Source organism: Prenolepis imparis, unplaced genomic scaffold (genome assembly GCF_030444845.1).
Source record: "Prenolepis imparis isolate NDT839.2.m4 unplaced genomic scaffold, iyPreImpa1.0 SCAF_4, whole genome shotgun sequence".
Classification (NCBI taxonomy): Eukaryota; Metazoa; Arthropoda; class Insecta; order Hymenoptera; family Formicidae; genus Prenolepis; species Prenolepis imparis.
Window position 1 is genome coordinate 15,088,260 of NW_028141162.1, and position 21,062 is coordinate 15,109,321.

The 21,062-nt window shown below is 32.4% G+C and overlaps 1 long non-coding RNA gene across 1 annotated transcript in view; it reads right to left on the reverse strand.

Annotated features, from left to right (window-relative positions):
• Positions 1 to 15,958, reverse strand: part of LOC145935748 (uncharacterized) — an 82,200-nt gene extending 66,242 nt beyond the window's left edge. The window contains exons 1-2 of the long non-coding RNA XR_014425266.1: positions 15,786 to 15,958; positions 15,620 to 15,661 (exon numbers count right to left, since the gene is read on the reverse strand). This is a non-coding gene — a long non-coding RNA (uncharacterized LOC145935748). The remainder of the gene's footprint in view (positions 1 to 15,619; positions 15,662 to 15,785) is intronic.
• Between the last annotated feature and the right edge of the window lie 5,104 nt (positions 15,959 to 21,062).

Sequence of the window (21,062 nt, forward strand, 5' to 3'; positions counted from 1 at the left end):
CGCATTGGCGCGGATATATCGGGAATTGAGCTTCAAACCGCGACATTTCTCGTAATAACAGTGACACGAATGCAACTGTGTCGGAAGTCACTTCGGTTGTAAACGTCACTCGTACATTCTACTATTCCAAAACTATCGGCGAACGGCGGCGGAATTGATTAGCCGCGACTAACACCGGTAGAACCAGTGACCTTAATGGCAATTTCCGTTGTACGAGCTTACTGTTGCCTCTTACCATTCTTTTCCTTCCGGTCGCCAACCTCTTATCTGTGTTGACTCTACACCAGTTGTACTGCTATAGAAAAGTACCAAGCTAAGCTCCCGAGAACAGCTTAAGTTTCTAAGCAGAGATATTGTCCAACAGTTTAAGCCGCGAAATTTGCCGAATTGTCGAAGTGAACAAAGTTTATTTTGCGATTTTTCTTAAAAACTTCTGATTTATATTTATCTTTATTTTGTTATCATATTTTTTTACTGCATATATGTTGCAGCTCGTAGAAACGTAATGCAAGATTTAGAATAGAATAGAAACAAAACCTGTCAAAGTAAGAGTTAGAATAAATGTATTCTATCAAGAATATTCTAGTTGTCTTATAAAATATACAAGAAAATGTAAAATGCACTACGACGCGACATGCATGATAATCGCCAAGAGAACTCGGTAATATCGACTTTGTGTCGAAGTATTGAAAGTATTGAAAATATTTGTACTGAAAGACGTGCCGCATTTTAATCAGTCTGAATAAATGTCAAAATTCTGATACTAATGTTAATAACGCAGCCACTGATGATTTTGAAAACCTTTATCTTTTAATACCAATAGCAAAAATTTAAGTTTAAGAAAAGTGAGATATCTCAAGTCATAATCTAGTCAAATCGTTATGTTTAGTTTAATATATAATATATATTTTATATATTAAATATATATATATAATTTTCAACCAAATATATATATATATATATATATATATATATATATAAAATATAATACATCATTTTTTTCAAGACAAAAATAAGCAGCATGAAATTAAGTGACTCAGCATTATTTGTAAATAAATTATATTGTTAAAAGATATATATGTATATTTGCAATTTATTTTTATCGTTAATTTATCGAATGCAGCGAGATTAAATACACAAATAAACACGCAGATTCTGACTTGAGTGTTTCAAGAAGTATCGAAAGAAATGCACTGCGAGAAGAGGCCAATGTAAATTTACCGTTGCAACTTGCAACTTGGTGAAGCGAAGGCACCGTTCTCTCTTCGCGAACCGCTAGGGTCTCTTCATGTAGAATTCATGCACACCTCTTCGCATTCGAAAGAAACTCGACGTAACAAACTGTCCGCATCTTGCGCCACGAGCATGACTCTTACAAGCACGCGGTGGTATAATAAAAAAGTATGGACAACGTGTGTCCCGCCTCATACCGTCGCACTTAATGCATCATGCAAGCATTTGCTCCTAGTTTTCACATCGTGCGCTCAGAGACGAAAATTTTCGTAGCCATTACGTTGTGGCACATGCTAAGATAATCATGAACATTATCCAAATATTCTACTTTGTAAGCAGTAATTATATTCCAATGACATATCTCGTTGAATATTGCATTGCAATTTATTTTTATCGTAATCCCCCCCCATTTCGAGCTTGGATTCTACTTATAGTAGATCGACAGATGTGAGAATTATTTATTCGGATAGAATCTTTAGAAAATAGGAAAATTTAATGAACATTTCTTTTTTTTCAACATTTCTTCATTTTTTAGATAAACTGCGTTAAATTCTCACCTTTTTCATAAAAAGCAGACTACAAGATAATTAATCTTGACTTCGTTATTTTTGATATTTTTGAAGCTTTTTCTAAATTTTTAATCTTATAACTATACATTATATTTTTTTAAAGCAATAAAACATGAAGCGTTATTTTCATATATTGAATCATCATCTTTTTATACAGTATAAGTGTGCATTGGGAGGTAATACTTCTTCTAACAATAAGTATTTCTTCAAGCATATGCCTGCCAATATCTCGCACGAAGTGTAGCCATTCAGTCTTTCCGATCGGAAGGAAAAGAAGAAAGGAGGGGAGGCATTAATTTTTCTCGCAAATTGATACCTGGCCCCTTGTGCACAGCCGACCACTATAAAGTATATCGCGAGATGCGCCTCGGAAAGTATTGCATAGCTACGTGCAAAGTGTCTGCCTCTGCCGAGACGTGAGATTCTTTACGAATGCATTTTATATGCAGAACGAACTTGGTGCATGCTTGGTTTGCTTCGGGAAGAGATTCGCGGCCGATACAGAACAAAGTATCACGACACTATTTCTCCGGAAAAATATTTACGTACAATGTGGCATATAAATTTTCGTATTAATTCAAGTATTGGTTAAAAATGGCCTATGCAACTTACAAGAGTGAATAACGAAATTATGTTCTCTATCACGATGCTTGAAAATAATGAGTTTTGCAGAATGCAGTGTTCGCTAATTGATGAATAAATCAATTATTAAAATTTCACGAGGTAAATATAATGTCGAAGAAATATAAAATTACGCGAGTATAAGGAATAAAGTAACTTGTTTCTCTGTTATATTCCGTAATATGCTAATTAATAATTTTATTAATTAATAATTTGATTTTTCGCGCAATATTATATTCTGCTTTTCAATTTTTATTATCTACTATTAGTTAGTAATATCCGTTTAAAGAGTTTTCACCGTATTTTGAAAATGGAAAATATAATTTTATTTCTGCTTTTGTAAAAACCTGTGCATTACAACTCTGTAGCGTTTGCATCAGTGTATAAAATGCCTTCTGTTAACATTTCAGCGCGCGGCTCAGCAATAAACAACTCTAATTCTGAAATATTCTAATCCAGAAATAACGTACGTATATAGGATGTCACGCCTGCGCGAATTCATTGAATATGTTTGTACGGATATTACGCAGACTTTGTTCACGCGTGCATTATGCATACCTCGACGTAATATAGTCAGCGTGAAGTTCTCACAGTCATAAATAATAAGCCCGAAATTCTACGAGGGGGCAAATCATCCAGAGAGTTTTCCGCTCGCGTCTGCTCCGTGTCGGGAAAACCACCGTCGTTCCACCGGTTATTGATGGAAGAGCTGGAGATCGGTGGAGAGAAGCGGCGATATTATTGTCGGTTTATTGCGAGCAGTTCGTTTAAAAACTCGCAACGCATCACGAAAGAAGTGTAACCGAGACAGCCGGGGAAAACTGCACGCGGAGAATAATAGAGAAGTTACGTGCGCGGATCCGTGTGCCTCTAAACGTGCGCGAATATTATTTTAAATGTCCACGTACGTGCGTGTTAAATGTGCATTCGTATGCAAGTAGTTCAGTGCAGAATCAGTCCTGAATAAAACGCAAGAGATATGCTGACCGCGTAAAAATGATTGAATCAATATAGTATTATTGGAAAAAGGAGGTATAAAACTGTGTGTATTATCAGAACTAAAAAATTTTTGTATAAAAAAATCGGATAAGTAGCATCAATTTTAATTACTTTCTAGTTATAAATTTAAATGATTCTCATAGCTTGGAGATAATTGTATGAAAAAATGAATATTTATTGTTTATGTTATTATTTAAATTATATAAGAATTAATATTTGGAATTTTAGTAAAAATAATTTAAAAAAAAAAAATGTATTAATGTATAATATTATAAAAATTTATTCTGATTATATATATGTATATATAATATACTAACTTATATATAATCAATTTATTATGTTTTTATATGTAAAAACATATAACATATAAACATGAACAATGTCAAACATGAACATAGCCGAAACATATATTACGTTCTTTTCTCTAGAAAAATATTTAGAAGGTCTATTTTTCAGTTTTTTGACATAGTCATTTGGTTCTTATTACTCATCCAGGACAACCAATTTATTCTTTATATTTTTATATGTTATTGGAAAAATAGAATCTATATCAAAAGATGATGTAATAAGATAGTGCATCAATGTTCAAAGTTGTTTGAGAGATGAATAGCAATATATAAAAGGACTACACAAGCGACAAGTTATGAAGAGAGTCTTCGAAATGTAATTTTACAAACTTTTCTTTCTGCATCTCAAGTAATATAATAATAACATAAGTAATATGGATATAATTCTTTAAAGTAATATTAACTTTACAAAAACAATATCACTATGGCTCAGTCTGTTTAGAGTTTTTCTGTGGAAATACAGAACAAAAAAAATTGATTATACTAAAGTATAATTAATAAATTTGCGTTTGTAAAAGCTTCGATAGAGAAAAGTTCGTCCTTTTTATAACCATTCATTATCCATTCTATGCACGAATTTTGCACCCGGCCACGCAAACTGCAGAACCAGCACTGACCAGGCGGCTTTTACACGCGCTGTTCTTAATTCATTGTGAAAATTTTACGGAGATACCTCATTGTCTCGGAAAATGAGAGTCCCGCTTTTACAACCCGCTTCAGACTACGGCCGGAGTCTAATTAGGAAGTTAACTGTGTTTCGACAAACCGGTGGAGGTAGAAGTTGGTGCACTCTCACACTTTCCGCGCACACTTACATTCGCGACCGACCGGCGAGTTTCACATATACCGGATACTAGCAAATTCGTGGGTGAAACGGACGTTGTTATAATATTACCTTTTTATTGATGTCGAGCGTATGCGCACTCTTATTACACAATTGTCTTTTAAAACGGTATCGTTAGTTTTTAAAAATTCTGTTATTCGCTTAATAAAAATATATATTAGAGCATAAAAAAATTAGAAAATTAGAATATATTCTTATTTTTCCTCTTCTGTGTCACTTGTTATTACATTCATTGCCTTCTAGTAATATTTCTTTATATCATTCTTTGTATCTCATGTTAAAAAGGGCACTGTTGTCTCCCTTGTTGGCAAAATTTCAAAAATATGCGACTCTTTATTACATCGAGTTTGTTCTACGCGGATGCAGCGTGCTTCAAAGACTGTCAAAGAGTGACAATATTGACATCGTGTATGTACGTCGATCTACCGCGCCAGGATGATATAAACTCGCACGGCATCAAAGACTAATCCAGCACGTTCTCTAGTCCGGTAACGACGCAAAATATTTTCCGCATTTTCTACGACACCCGCGAGAGAAAACATGTACTCCGAAAATTCTCGTTTTTTTCTCAAATTTAAAATTCTCTCATGTATCATGTCCCGAGACCGCGCGTAATATACGGAATAAATATAAATAAATAATACGTGTAACCCGTCAAAGAAGGTGGGCGCGAACAAGAAGACTCCTTTTCTTACCAACGTCTATCTATGTCACTCTTATCCGATGCAGGGCAAGTATTCGCAGCTACAAAAGCATTTTGCTCGTATCATCCCGTAAAGCCGGAAAATATGAAAACGTTACTCCGCTCTGTAAACGGATAATAGGATTCCGCGTTTAGCCGAACACGTTGATCGGATTAAGATACGACATACGTCTCATACGGAAATATATACAATTATCATCTAAAAAAATATTTTAAGAAAAAAAAAGAAAGAAAAAATATCTTAATTTCTGAATAACATATATTTCTGACAAAAATTTAAAATCTTATATTTCCCTCCTGCAACTATTTTTTATCGTATTAATCAACAAGATCAAAGGAAAGTATCTTTTAATAAATATTTTTGTATGCCCCCAACTTGAGAGGGATCGTTAATCTATCGTCGCACGTTCGATCATCGAGCTCTCTACGCGCGGATGAGACATGAATATTGCGTGACTCAATCATTCGCAAGCGCTTCAATCTGAATGTCCCAATTTCCTCCACGTGATTACCTTAATACGTTGCCTATATCTCCGGTACGATGGAACTGGTCTGCTGAAGTGATAGCCAGACATACACGCGGAAGTTCGATAATATATACACTGGCTAAACTAACCAACAACATCAAATTGCATCTACATGTGTATTTGCAACTTGATTATACCTCTATTTAATCACCGAATTAATTTTACATCAATTGTTTTTCACGTTAATGTTAATAACTTTTATTATATCTTTTTGTTTTAAATTAAACGGAATATGAACTAAAGCGTCATAATTATTTTTCAGAACTATTATTTTTATATTTTATTAATATTCTTTGTACTTTTCTTTCTATATATATTTATGTGTGTGTGTGTTTTATTATGATTTAAGTATTATTTTATTTCTATATATTTATTATATTTTTCAATTAACGCACAACCTTGTTACAGATGAATAAATTAATTAAATTAATAATGTATGAAGTACATATTAAAAAATATACATAATCTCATATATTCTCATTATGAGAAATTAAAAAATTTTTATTAATACGCTAATATCACGAATATGTCAAATGATTGTCAATCACTCGCATATTGCTTATCCGAAATAGACCATTTCGTCCACGTTATTACCTTAATACATTAGCTGCATTTCCGGTAAACTATGCCATTGCGGTTAGTGTGATGGGACTGGACTGCTGACCTAATATCATTTCCGCGCTGTAGTAAACAGCATGTAGCATCGAGAATTCACCGTGGATTATATTTAGAGATACCGCTAATATATTTCGGGTATTTCACAAATTTTGGATCTCATTTTCTAAGTAAACGGAAAATGTGATGAAAGAATTTATAATGAAAATATATAAATATATTTTATAGATATATACGTGCAGTCTGCTATGTTTAAGATTAATAATCTCGCAACCGAAAGAATATTCTCATGTTACCGCATGTGGATCACGCGCAACGAAAAGTACATTGACCAAAATGAACTTGGATCCAGGCCGACCCACGTCGCGGGTGACATAGCGTTTATATCGATTCCGTGCGAAGTCGCCGATAAGAGTCGGCGGGTGAACGGCACTTTATAACAGAGGAACGAGGCGGAAAGCAGCAGGACGGAGACAAAGTAGTAAAGGCAGGGCAAGGAAGTCTGCTCGCGAAATCGTTCGACATTGATCGAACAGTTCGTCTACGCATCGAATTAAAGATATGAAACACATCTGCCTTATTTTTTAACTCAAGTATAAAATTTCCTTTTGTTATTCTTGCTGAATAAAAGTATATATTAGAATATGAAAAATTAAAATATTAGAATATATTCTTATAATCTTATCTCCCCTCTTTTGTGCCATTTGTTATTATATTCATTTTTTGTCAATATTTATGTGTTATTATTTTTATTATCCATTCAGTAATATTATGTATTATTATATCCAATATATAATAATATTATATAAAACGTATCATAAAAATAATTATTATAGGAATCACAGGTGTAATAAATAATAATAATATTGAAGACAAAAAATATGTTATTATCGTGTCGCATCCATTAAAACTCGTGCGACAACGATCGTTAATAGATTAAACACGGAGACGCAGATTTTAACAGAAAATAACCATGGACTGGCAGGCCATTACGATGATATATTTCATTCTATAAACGGAGTAAATGGTTCGGTGCCGATTGCGGGCAAATATTAAGGATTAGAATAGATCATTAAACAAACGTGAAAATATGCGACGCGACGAGGCGTATCATCGACAGGCTGATAACGATGACACATGTTTCCTTAACTTTCGTTCTAAACGAATTTATTATTATCGCGGTATCGTATTTGCATATTTTATACGGAAAAAATATATGTGCATTAAAAAAATTGTGGATATCACATTCTCTATATATTGCATAAATTTGATTTAATAATTTACATTGTACGCTCATATAAGATAAAGATAAACGTAAATTATTAAAGTTCTATATTAGAATAACTAAGAGTTACTCAGACAATTGAAAATAATTCAAGATTTCAATTTAAATTAATTAAACAGCTAGGAAAAATACGGAAAAATATAATATATGACTACCAATGCGCATTTTAATAAATATAAAATTTTAAATTTAATTTTACATTTTAGGATTTTTCAATACCTATAGTAATGCCAATTTGATATTTTAACAATAACATGAATTTAAATTGATTTATATATTTTTCGTTAATAGAAAAGAAGATTTCTTTCGATATCTTTCAATATTATTATGCAACAATAATCGTAAAAGTTTCGAATCGTAAATTATTCTTCAAACAAAAATATCTCCTTTAATAATTCATAAATATCGCAATCAATGTATGCCATACTTTCCACATATAGTATACTAACAGTCACGATAACGAAGAATGCTATAATTCATGTGATCATATTTCATGCGGTTTTTCGTGCCAGATTTTATCCCAAAAATAATTTCCTGAATAATTCGCGGTTTCCGGTGGGGATTAAAAAATTGATCCAACTCGCGCGTCGGCGGAATAAATCCGGCACGACTAATTCGAGCCGAGGATATGGAGGTCCTCGCCTGTCCCGGGGCTTAAGAATCTCTTTCTCTTTCTTTTATTTTCTTTTCTCGACACTCTCATTGCAAACTCATCGCGCCAGCCATTTTCGTCCGACTTTTCATGTCATTTGCGAGTTCGTTCTTTCGCTCCGTCGCGTCCTTATTTATAGCGCCTCTATTCGCTTCAGTTTTCACCCTTGGTAGTTTGTCAAAGTTGTCGCAAGTTAATTCAACATCATAAATTAATTGTTGCCTTCAATTAATCCTTTACTTCTGAGTCTCGAATTAGAGACAGCTCGTTCTTCCCCCCAATGAGTGCCCGAATAAACACCATGATTACTAAAGGCTTTTCATTATCGCTATTCTTTGGCACGAAAAATATGCGGGTAAGAGTGTGTACAGAACGGCTATTGTCATGTTAATGGCTATATGTTCGTCTTTCTTTACCAGAAAATGAATACAATTGTGCAATAAATTAGTAACGTAAATTGGATGTTTGCAGTTTTATTGTAATAATGTTCTTTGACAATTTTAATTTGTATGTTCTTTTTTATATCTATATAGAACGTATAAAGATCCACTTAGTTTCTTATAAAAAGTAAATTAAGAAAGATTATATGGTTTTATATCAGGGCAACATATATATTTATACGCTTTTATGAATACTCATCTATTAAAAGTTTTTAATATTTTACAAACGGAAATACAAGTCCGAGAAGTGTTTTATCCCGGAAATTGCTTTGCCGAATTCATTTAAATCTGGCACCGTTTTATAGAATTTTTAATAAGCCTTTTTAAGAAGTTATAGATATATAATATATACAAATTAAAAATTTTAAATTATTTATAACGAATATGATAAATGTATAATCTTTCTTATTAAACAAATTGTAAAAAAATTGTAAAAAACCTTGTTCAAAAATTGTTTTAATATAATAATATCGAATTATTGTTGCTTTTTATTTCTCACAAATAGAAGCTATAAATTTGACAGAAATAAATAATTATAAAAGTATTAATTTATAATTGCAATTTTTTTGTATAATCGCGTTGGGTATAATCAAATAAAATACGAACAATTTTTATTAATTAAAATTAATTAAAAGTATTATATATAAAATCTCTTAGATTCCATCAATTTATATGTTTTGCGTATTTTTTAATTATAAATTAATATAAATGCTTCAACATTATATCAATGTTATATTTTATGTGTTTCGTATGGTCACGCGTGCTCTTCTCGCATCAAATAAACTAATTTCAATCAAGACAGAAAGTGTATCCGACAGATAGCTGATAGGTACATGTAACGTGATAATTAGAACGCTGAATGCACACGACGTTCGCGTTTCCGGCGAAGCTCAATAATTTATGAGCGCCTAAAACTCAATCTTCTCCCAGATCGTTCTATAAATCTCGCGACAGTGAAATCCTGAGTTAGCCAAAATTAGTTTCAGAACGTGCCTGTCTAGACCATACAGGTCTACTGTCTAATTTTCCTCGACTCAAATCATCACTTTCTGCAAGTTAGTGATAATTCATACTTTCAATCTTTGTCTGTTCTACAAAGCGGATTCTCATTAGAGAATTCCTCGAATTTAGCCTCACGTGAAAATTTATATAAAAGTAAAAATAAATATTATGTCCCGTTGATTTTTATCTTGTTACAAGTGACTTGATCGCTACTGCTCCATTGCGTTAATGATTCATTTAAGAAAAAATTAAGAAAAAAAAGAAAGAAAACTAATCTCTCGATAATTAAAAGCAGAAGATATATAAAGAATAGAAGAGTTCAACTCATTAACTATGTGAAACAAAATCCGAATCAAACTAACAATAAATCAGAAGATTAAAATCTAAATCGGCTTTGATGTACGACTGCTTCATGCACGCGTAAAAGGGAGTATCGGTACGCGTTCCGGTATCTCGACGAGGGATGTTATGGAGGGTGGTTATCAGCGCACTGGCGCGGTGCCGACCGCGAGGAAGATCGGCCGAATGACAGAGCTCAGAGCTAAGCGAGTCACGCACGCGCAATCTCCATACATCACCGTCGGAGCGTGTAAACTTTTCAACTCCCCCGCGTATCTTCCGCGCGAAGAGTCTTTTCTCTCACTTTCTTTCTCTCCCGCTTGTCGTTTCGCGCGGACCCGGACCCGGATCCACAAATTATTGAAGCCCAATTGGAGCGAGGGAAGAAGACCGCGACCGGACTAAACGCGTCCTCGGCGCCTTTTTCTCTTCCCCTCGTCTTTCAATATCATCCCCCTTTCGCTCTTTCCCGTACACCGAGTCTATCCACGATTCCCCGTCCGTTATTCTCGTTTCCTTTCCGCGCCTTCATCTTCTTTCAACCCCTTCCTCACGGAGCTTTACTGGTTCCTGGATTATGCCGAGGCTTAGGAGGTAAAAGGGTGGGCTTAGCGATTATCCCGGCGGAAAACCGGGAACCCTTCGCATCGAGCAATTATTTGAAATTTCCGTTCGATATCCCTCGGGGCACAGGAAACTTTATTTGACCGTGATTAACCCTCTCTCCACAACGACGTCTGTCTTTGTCTTATGGAGACGAATGGCATATCGGCCGATCGCAAAAGATATCTGTTCTCGAGAGTTTCGCCATTCGAGAGCAGTTCTTGATAGTTTTCTGAAAACTTTTGATCGCAAGCACAAAAATTCACGGAATTATATAGACGAACTATTTATATAGATTTATACACATTTTCTTCGCTATTCATATATAATTTATAAGAAGATGAATTATTAAAAATAAGCAGAATAATATTTAACCCCCTTTATATTATATATATATATAGATTTTAAAAATATTGATAAACTAATAATATCTCTCGAATAGTTAATGGAATTCAGGATTTCATAATTCGCACGGAATAATTATAATTTGAGAAGATAATAAAAATCATAACATGTGCAATCTTAGTCAGATTATGACAGGGAATAATCTACACGTGACGGAAATTAATTACAAACAAAATGTGATACATAGGCATTTCATACTCGTCAGATTGATTTGCTAAATGCATTAACTCGTATTTTTTCTCTCGTAAATGGGTTTATATTGTAGTTCCATGTTGCAGGTAATATGATGTTTACCTTATGCACATCCATTTGCAAATTCCGCGAATATTTATCGAAAAACGTTTTATGTAAACAAGCGGTATTTTGCATTGTTTCCTGTCATATTCACCAATATTTTTTAATGCTAAAACAAGTTATTTCACTTGTCCACTTTGCGAATATTATTATACTTGTCATTGAGTGAACACATTTGTAAGAAATAAATGTCGCAATTAATTAGTCAGTCAATCAAATGGATCTGTACGATATCGATTGCGTAACCGTTAAAGTGGTTATAATCCGGAACTTATGTGGGTGAAAAAGTCGTTACGAAAAACGATAAATAAGCTCAACAAGATTAATCACTCTCATATATTTTCTGTCGACTCCAGATAAGTAACTTAAGTCACAGTAAAAAAAGAATTTCAAAATCATTCAAGCAATAAGCAATAATCAATAAAAGAATTTCAAGTCAAGCTTATGAATTATTTTCTTAAGTATAATTCAAAAATAATATTTTATTAGTTATTTTATATTTTAATATTTTATTATATTTTAATATTTTATTTGTTTTTTTTTTTTTTATTATAAAGCACCTATACAAAGCAACTTTACCGCATCAATCTTATCATATTTCAAAAATGTAAATTGCAAAAGTTGCTACGTCTCGCGAAGTTACACGAAGTATGTATAGATACGCTTATTTTTGCGAAAAGTATATATGTATAAGCTATTTTTGTTGTCTGAAGCGAGCAGAGTGCATAAACGTTGGCTATACCCATTCTCATAGGAACTAATAACCTGTCGTGGCTTCACGAAAACGCGTTCTTCCTAGGAGAGAAAAAATAGTCGCAGAAAGGCGAGAAACTACCAGGGAGAAACTACGACGAACAAGAATAGCGGTCGCTGGGTTAGTAATACTCGTTAAGGAGAAAAGGAGAACCTACACCAAATTCTAATTAATTGTGTGTCACGATGCGTGAATATCGGAGAGTCAGTAAATGATCGGGTGAACAGTGCTGAGCGCATATACAGAATATAATATTAAAAAATAAAAATTAATGAATTCGATGTAAAAATTTAATAAAAATGTTACAGAAAATTCTTTAACTATAAAATTATTTTATATTAAATTAAATCTGTTAAATCACATAAATTTTAAGTGTAAAACTATATTTTTAATTAATTTCAAATAAATTATACATTTCAGAATTTTAATAAAAATATAATTGTTAAAAGAAAGAGATGTTTTATAGAAAAATCAAAACTACGGTTTTAATGATCGTTTTGAATTAAATATTTAAAACGTTAAATTACTTGTCAAGAAAGATTAATTTTTTTTTAAACTTTTTAAAAAATCTAGATTTTCCAGATAAATATCTATATAAAGGAAAATAAAAATCAACATTAACTGTTATTATATAACATTATTCGAAAATAAAGACATTAAACATTTTTATGAGAAGTACTAAAATGTATTATTGATCTTTTATAGCAATTTTTCTATAAGGGCAACCATAAAGAGGGAATTTTCAGTTTTCGTTTCTTTGATATAAAGATCGTTCAAGTAATCCGTATATGTGCGTACGTGGAAACTATATATGAAAGATAACTACTTATTGCACAGTTAAAAGTGATCTAGATATCTCTCGTGCGCATTGTCGTTATTTTTACGTGCGGAAAGCTTGCGACCGCGATGCGGATTCGCAAGGGCGGAATCGTTTCCGGGTCCACGAACCGTCCAGCTGCCCGAGAGCTTAAGGCGTCCCGATGCGGTTTCGCCGCATCCTCCATCCCGAGATACCTCAGACCAACATTGCCGTATACCGTACCCGGATTATGGCGTAATGTGTGAACCGACACCTTGACTACTCCGATCTCCTTTAACCTTCGCGTCCAACCACGGGGGGAAACAATCCTGCGTTTCTACGACTGCGCGTCTCGAACCTCTCTCGAGTACAACGAGAGAAAACCCTTTTCCTGATCTAAAGGTATCGTGGTAACTCATTTCCTCTTGTTAGCTGAGTCGCTTAAGCTCAGTTTCCGCCGGAAAGTGTTATCGATCTATACCCGCAAGCCTCCGGAACTCTAACCGTAGCGCGCTGTCGTTGCTTGTATGCATACGCATTGTCTGAGTACATAAACTTGGGGTAATTAGTACTGGGTAATCGTTTTATAGCTCTATAAAACGGCTAATAAATTCGCATCGCTAGGTAGTGCAGAGAGGTCGTGCAGAGGAAAATAGTTGGTAATAATGGATTTAAATCCATATTACAACGCTCTTAATTTGTTCAATTTGCTTCTTTTATGAAAAAGATATAAGAAAGTCATATATTTTAATAGTATTTCATATTAATTTCGAATAAAATCTGTTATATGTATTTTAAATATAATTAATGAATGAGTAGAACAAGATATCAATCGCATAATGCAATTAATGCAACAAATTATACTAAATGCACAATATGTGTAAAATATTATAAAAAATATGCTTGTCAATGTACTCTGTTTAATGTATATTAAATTGTTCAGTTTTAATTGAACATGTTTTTACGTGACTTCAACAAGCAGTATTACAAATCCATAAATTTTAATCGCATTTTTAAAATCGGAGAACAATAGGTAGTCAGCAAACATACAACTCCAGCGTACGTTAAAATCGAACAATCAAATAGTGAATTTCGAGTAGAATGGGAGAAAAATCTTTGTTTCATGCACCGGCGTTCACATGTTTTGTCCACAACAAAAGCGTTTTTCGCAGGTGGTGCACGATATGAGAGTAGGTAAGTACGAGCAACGTTTAGAAAACAATGTCGCGATCGATTATATGGATCGCGTGGTATAGCGGAAGTATTCACAATAACGCGTAGATCCGGAAGACCCTTGTCAAAATATTAAATCTTCTTTCCACGGATTGAATTTCGAATAGCTTCGCCGTCATAACGAATGCGATCCTCCTCGCACTGGTAGATCGCAAGAAAATAGACAGAGGAAGATATAGTGAGAGGGTTAAACCAACCGATATCACTTTACAACGGCTTTCCACAAAGAAAGAGAAAGAGAGAGAGAGAGAGAGAGAGAGAGTGAGAGAGAAAGAAAGGGAGAAGCGCAAGATATACCGTATTTCCATTTATATATTTTTGTTCCATCTTTGAAATCATACACCCTTTATTATGCTGCCGCGATGCTACCAGCGCGACGCATAATATCTATCCGACAAATTTTACCTTGCAAATTTAAGGAAATATTTAAATATAATAATAAAAAAATAGACATAAAGGCAAGACGCTAGAATTACAAGAAACTAACTTTTAAAGAAGATGATGTGTCTTTACTATGTTTATTGTCGCAAAAAATTTAAACGCGCCCGCAATATAATTATTTCATCTTATTATTATTGTTAAAAGTGTTTAATGTGAAAATCAATAAATATTTCTAAAAAATACTAATAATGAAAAATTTGACGCAGACAATCAATAAAACAGAAAAACATACATTTTTTTATTATACTAGAAAATAATATTTTAGAGAAAATTTATAAAAACTTTTAACGTCTTTTTAAGAAAACAAATATTTTATGCAAAATAACTTGATATGATTATTATATTTCAGTAGTAAATAACATCAATTATTAAAATTTTATCTCAAGAAAAATATAGAAAACATAATGTACCGTAATCAATATCAATACAAGTTATGATATTTAACTCTATTATCTGTGAATATTATCTATCAAAGCTAAGTAATAGCATTGTCATATAACTCCAATTAATATCAATTATACACTTTATTATTATAACAATGTTAATAATTATTGTTACTGATGGACTCCAGTGGAGTCATAGCATATGTAATATATCGAGAATAGCATATTGCACTATTCATCAAACAAGTTCGACTAATCGTTAATGTCCATCAGTTGTTATTAATTAACACCGTAATAGCTAATTAAAATTTCATAATGAATTAAAAATAGATAACGTAGATAATGTAAAAGCAATAATCAATTGTTTTTAGTTATTTATCGTTTTAAATAATTGAATTTGAATAGTAAAACTTTAAATAAAGCCAAAACTCTTAATTATTTATGAATTTTCACGATATGAGACGCCAACTTCAGACACTTCCATTATCGCTATAGAAATGTTATAAAATAAATAAACAATTTCTCACTCACCGATACGTGCAATAGCGGAATTGTAGTACACAGCACATTGATCTGAAAACAAAATATTCAAATTATGTATATACATGTGTGTGTATGTGTACAGGATATTTCGATAGTCTGGAAATTGTCGAATATCTCAATACAGTTTAGAAAAAAATATTTTTATTTTGCATACCTCACAGTTGCTCCGATGTCGCCCGATGCCTCCCCGGGCCTCCTCCTCCTCTCTTGGTCCATGGTAGCACTCACGACACTCGCGAAAATACGCATAATTACGATCGCCCGATACTTTACACGGCACTCCCGACACGCGAAACTTTACACAGCACTCCCGACACGACGCGTGAATCGCACGCGTAATTCGCGTACATTGCGTACAATAAGAAAAAACGATGCGAAAACTATAATCGAATCAACGTCCGTTCGACACTTGAAAATCTCGCAGTCAAATTCGCGCGCAGCTTATCAGCAATGCTACCTGTAACAAATAAAATATATATATAGAGAAATACTTAAACAAATATAACAATTATAATAAAAATTATGTTTTTTTTCCTAAAAGAAATGTTAATATATCAGCTGATTTCTGTCAAAAAATATTTACCGAGAATAAGATATAATATTTACAACATATTACTATTTTAATTTTTATAACATATTAAAATTTAATTAGCAAATTTTCACTTTATTAATATTTTTTGACATAAATCAGCTGATTAAAGCGTTAATTTGCTAATTAATTTTTAAAATAATATGTTATAAAAATTAAAATAATAATATGTTTTAAATAATATGTTATAATATTTTTGACGGTTATCAGCTGATTTCTGTCAAAAAATATTAATCAAGAATAAGGTATTATAACATATTATTTACAGCATATTACTATTTTAATTTTTTACCATATTATTATTTTAAAAATTAATTAGCAAATTAACGCTTTAATCAGTTAATTTCTGTAAAAATATATTAATCGAGTTTAAACAAACTTTATATTATTTTTTTTTAAATATTTTTTTTAACATAAAGTCGAAGACTGGTAGAGCGTAGCGCGCGCTTATGTTATTCTAGTGTACGTAAAATGTGTGTACGTGTGTGTATGTGTTTGTAGCCATTGTAATTACGCACACACTTTGCACAGAAATGCGTTGCATCCCCCGTAACGCGATACCGCAAAATAAGACTTCTACCTCCTTTGTCAAACTTGTCCCAATATTTTGGTTTCATTTATCTTCTGTTGCGCGGCTAAACGCTTCCGGCAGAATAATGGAATTTCTGTTTTTTCCCACGCGCTGGTAATTTAAGAGGATACTGCTATTTTCGTATACTCGAGAACCACTTATAATGGAAGTTAAAAAGATAGATAGGACTTTACATTAACCGGAAAAGCGATTATGCAAACTTAATACTCATAAGTGCAGAGTTTGCGTAATTAAAAAAAAAAATAGTCTACAAAGTTTAAGAAATTGTTGACTCGTACTACTTAATCTATTTAAATTCTTACTTTGCCTATAATAAAATTACGATATATAAAGTGCATATAATTTTTTATTGTTTTTGACTCGCATTTATGATTTTATGTTAATGATTAAATGTTTGCGCGACAAAAAGGCTAAACGTAGTGCGAAATTGTTGACTCGTACTACTTAATCTTTCTATATTTTTACTTTGCGCATAATAAAATTGATTAGATTAAGTAGTACGAGTCAACAATTCCTCACTACGTTTAGTTTTTTCGTCGCGCAATCACTCAGTTATTAATATAAAATAATTAATATGAATCAAAAACAATAGAAAATTATATGCACTTTATATATCATAATTTTATTATGCGCAAAGTAAGAATATAGATAGATTAAGTAGTACGAGTCAACAATTTCGGACTACGTTTAGCCTTTTCGTCGCGCAATCATTTCATCATTAACATAAAATCATAAATGCGAGTCAAAAACAATTAAAAAAAACACGCACTTTATATATCATAATTTTGTTATGCGCAAAGTAAGAATGTAGACTTTCGACTATCGATATAACACGCCTTTTTTAGAAAAGGATACGCGTTATTGATTTATTTCATCCGAATGTCAGATATTTCGATATGACCAAGATTCGATTACTATACAATCAATTTCAACGCATTCAATGTTACAATATTTGCGAGCAATAAATGTTCGCGATATTCATCAAAAAGTAATTAATTTTCGTGCAAATACACGATTTCCCCAAATGTCGCACGATCAAATATCTCCACTAACAAATTCTAGTGGTTATTGCTCGATGTCCGTATATGCATGCTTTTTATTTATTTATTTTTTTTGCAGGCAGTGAAACGCACTATTGGCGCGAACTAATCATCTTGGTGAACGTGGGCAACACAACGTCGATTTTGTATTTTTATTCCATGATTACCGTCTCGTTATTTTACTCTCCAATATTATTTTTCGCATGCCAAAGCTTAAATCTTGCAATTTCTCTCGAATGTCACATAATATCCCAGAAAATAGAAAAATAACGAGCAAAATGTGTAAACAATTAATAAACAATAAATGTGATTTTTAAATTCGGCCAATAGAGCCAAGCACGAAAATTAATTCTAATTTTTCGGAACTGTATCTCTTGGTTTGAGATTACTAAGTTCCATCAATTAATAATCCTCGAACTTACAACGGGAATTAATTTAATTAATAAACAATTTTATGCAGATAATCGTTGTTATTTGTGTTTCCACATCTTAATTGTTTCGGATTAAACATGCAAAATTATTCTTGGAAATATTGACGTGCATGATGTGATACATTAAATAATGTTAACGAGAGATATATAATATTATTTAATTAAATTATTTTATATATATACATATATATATATATATATATATATAAATTTATCCTTTACTTATATATTTTTTTTTTATTTCATAAATTCTGTTCATTTACAAAAAAATGCTTGTGCTTTGACGTTAACATACGTTTAGCTACGCTTTTAAATATAATACGATATCATTGCAAAAGTTGTTCGATAACGCGAATTTACCGCACAATCCACACGATAGTGTTAAATTTTGTAGCTGCGAATTCGTGCTCGTTTCAAGTTAGTGCTGCGTGTTATAAAAACCGAACAATTAACCGCGTTGCATTCGACTGGTACATGTCGCATTCTCTGCAGTCTGAACAAAACAAGGTGACCACACTCGTAGGTTTGCCTGGGTTCATCTAGACCACATCGTTGCCCCGCCTGCTCACATAGTCCGAATCGCTACATGGGACACTCTAATTCGTTGCAATCAGGAGAACCTTCGCTACTGTTTGCCCACCTTGTTGTACCTCTATTAGTTCCGCGTCAGAAAGCATGCTCACGTGATTTGTATCCACGATCTGCGGCTCTATGTTTCAGAAACGCGTAATAAGTTCTGCATTTGAAGAAGGAAACCCGTTTAATTGTCTTTAAGAAATACTTTATGTCCTATAAAATTTATTTGTATTTGTTGTAAAATAAAATAGCAGAAAATACAAGCTTTTACATACACATCCAAATTCCCTTCCTAACTTTGCTAATTTTTAAATTGTTTTCAAGATTATTAAAAATTTTATGAAATAAATCAAATTGAATAAACTTTTTTAAATAAAATTAAACAATTTGTAAAACTTTAAATTAAATAGAAGTTTATTCTTTTGATAAAATTACTAAAAGATTTTAATTAAATTTTATTTAATTTGTTTAATTTTTATGTATTAAAAAAATTCAATTTTAATAATTTTTTCTTCTAATATAAATATAATAAAAGTGTGAATAAAAGTATATTAAAAATGTTAATTTTTTAATTCCTTTATTTTTTGTCAATAAATATAAATGCGCAAATTATTGCAAGAAATTTATTACTGCAATATGTATACTGTAATATGTGTGTATATTTTTTTAGATTGCTAATTAATTGTTAATTGCAACGTCTATTTTTGTTCTTTAATTACGTTATGACGGCTTAGAGATTATTTTTGTAAAGCACAAAAATATTTCACTGACGCAATATAATAATAATACGATCGATAATCATTTTTGCAATTCACATGTACATGCCAGAATTCTCCTTGTAACATAGAACAGACATTTTACAGACTTCCATAACGAACTTCCACCGGCACTATTTGCTCGCTCGTCGAAGCTTAATGAGTCATTATTACTTCCGATACTCGGTAACAGCGAGTGATATCAAAAAGGCTAAATCGTGAGTTTCACGCCGAAAGATCGTCAAGAAAAGTGCGATGAACGGGAACTTTAGTCGTTACGCAAGCTCGCGCGTCGAACAAAAGAAAGGAACAGTTCCGTGGAAATGTTCAGCCTAAACGAGCACCGCTCGAGGGGCGCAATTGTGCTTGTCAGAACTTATCGAGTATCATGATCTCGTTACTCGTCTTGCCTTACTTTCATCATTAGTTCTTTTTTCTAGAAGTGGAGGATCTAAAGCACCGATTAGCGATACTCTAATTACAGTTGCATATGTCTATTTTTCATGTATTCGCACTCGGTTCTCTTTCCTGAGAGAATGAAACCCGTAATAAATCTAACAGCAAAATTAGGTGCTTTCCATTTGCATGAAAGCTCATTGTCAGATAAATCTCACTTTTGTCTTTCTTTAACATGGATGTTGGAAGAAAGACAGAAGTGAGATTTATCTGAGTTTTGATATAAATGGAAAGCAACTATTATTAATATGTGTCGTGAATAAATAGGATAAAAAATCTAGTGTACACAATCACGATAATATTGTAAAATTATTATCCAAAAGATTAAGCTAAATAATTATACTTCAACATTTATTTCTACATTATACTTTCTTAACTCTGAGCTCATAATTTTTGCGTGCATTAATCTTTTTTAACATTTCATTTCAAATTAAAAAAGATTTCAAGTAGGAAGCCATGCAATTCCACGCAATATTTGATGTTAAAAAAATGATTTAATTGTTCATTTTAAATTAATAATAAATTGATGAGGCAAAATTTTCTATTGTCTCGTAACTTATTGAAGGATTCATTGAATTTTCATTAGATAACAATAAAGAAAAAGCGTTGTTGGATTGTCCAAGAAACATAGTAAGTATTTTACTCGGATACAGATGAGCATGCTCGAGGGGAAGTCTTCGAGAGTATTATGCTGCGAACTGCATTCAGCGAAATTGGAATTTAAATTTATTGCCGCATGTATATAAGTTTATACTGCCGCACTTTGCCATCAAGTAGCGTTTGTTTTATGACAATAATTTCACGAGATTTGGTTAAGATTATGGCCCGCGGTAATAACAATGTACATCAACGAAGAAAAGCAAGACGGTAAATAGCATGCGCGCAGCACGAGAAGTTACATAATTACCATGGAATAAATAGCGAAATGAGGAGATTTCGCGAAAATGGTACTAGAATGCTATGTCTCTTGTGTTATCAATTAAAACGCTTGA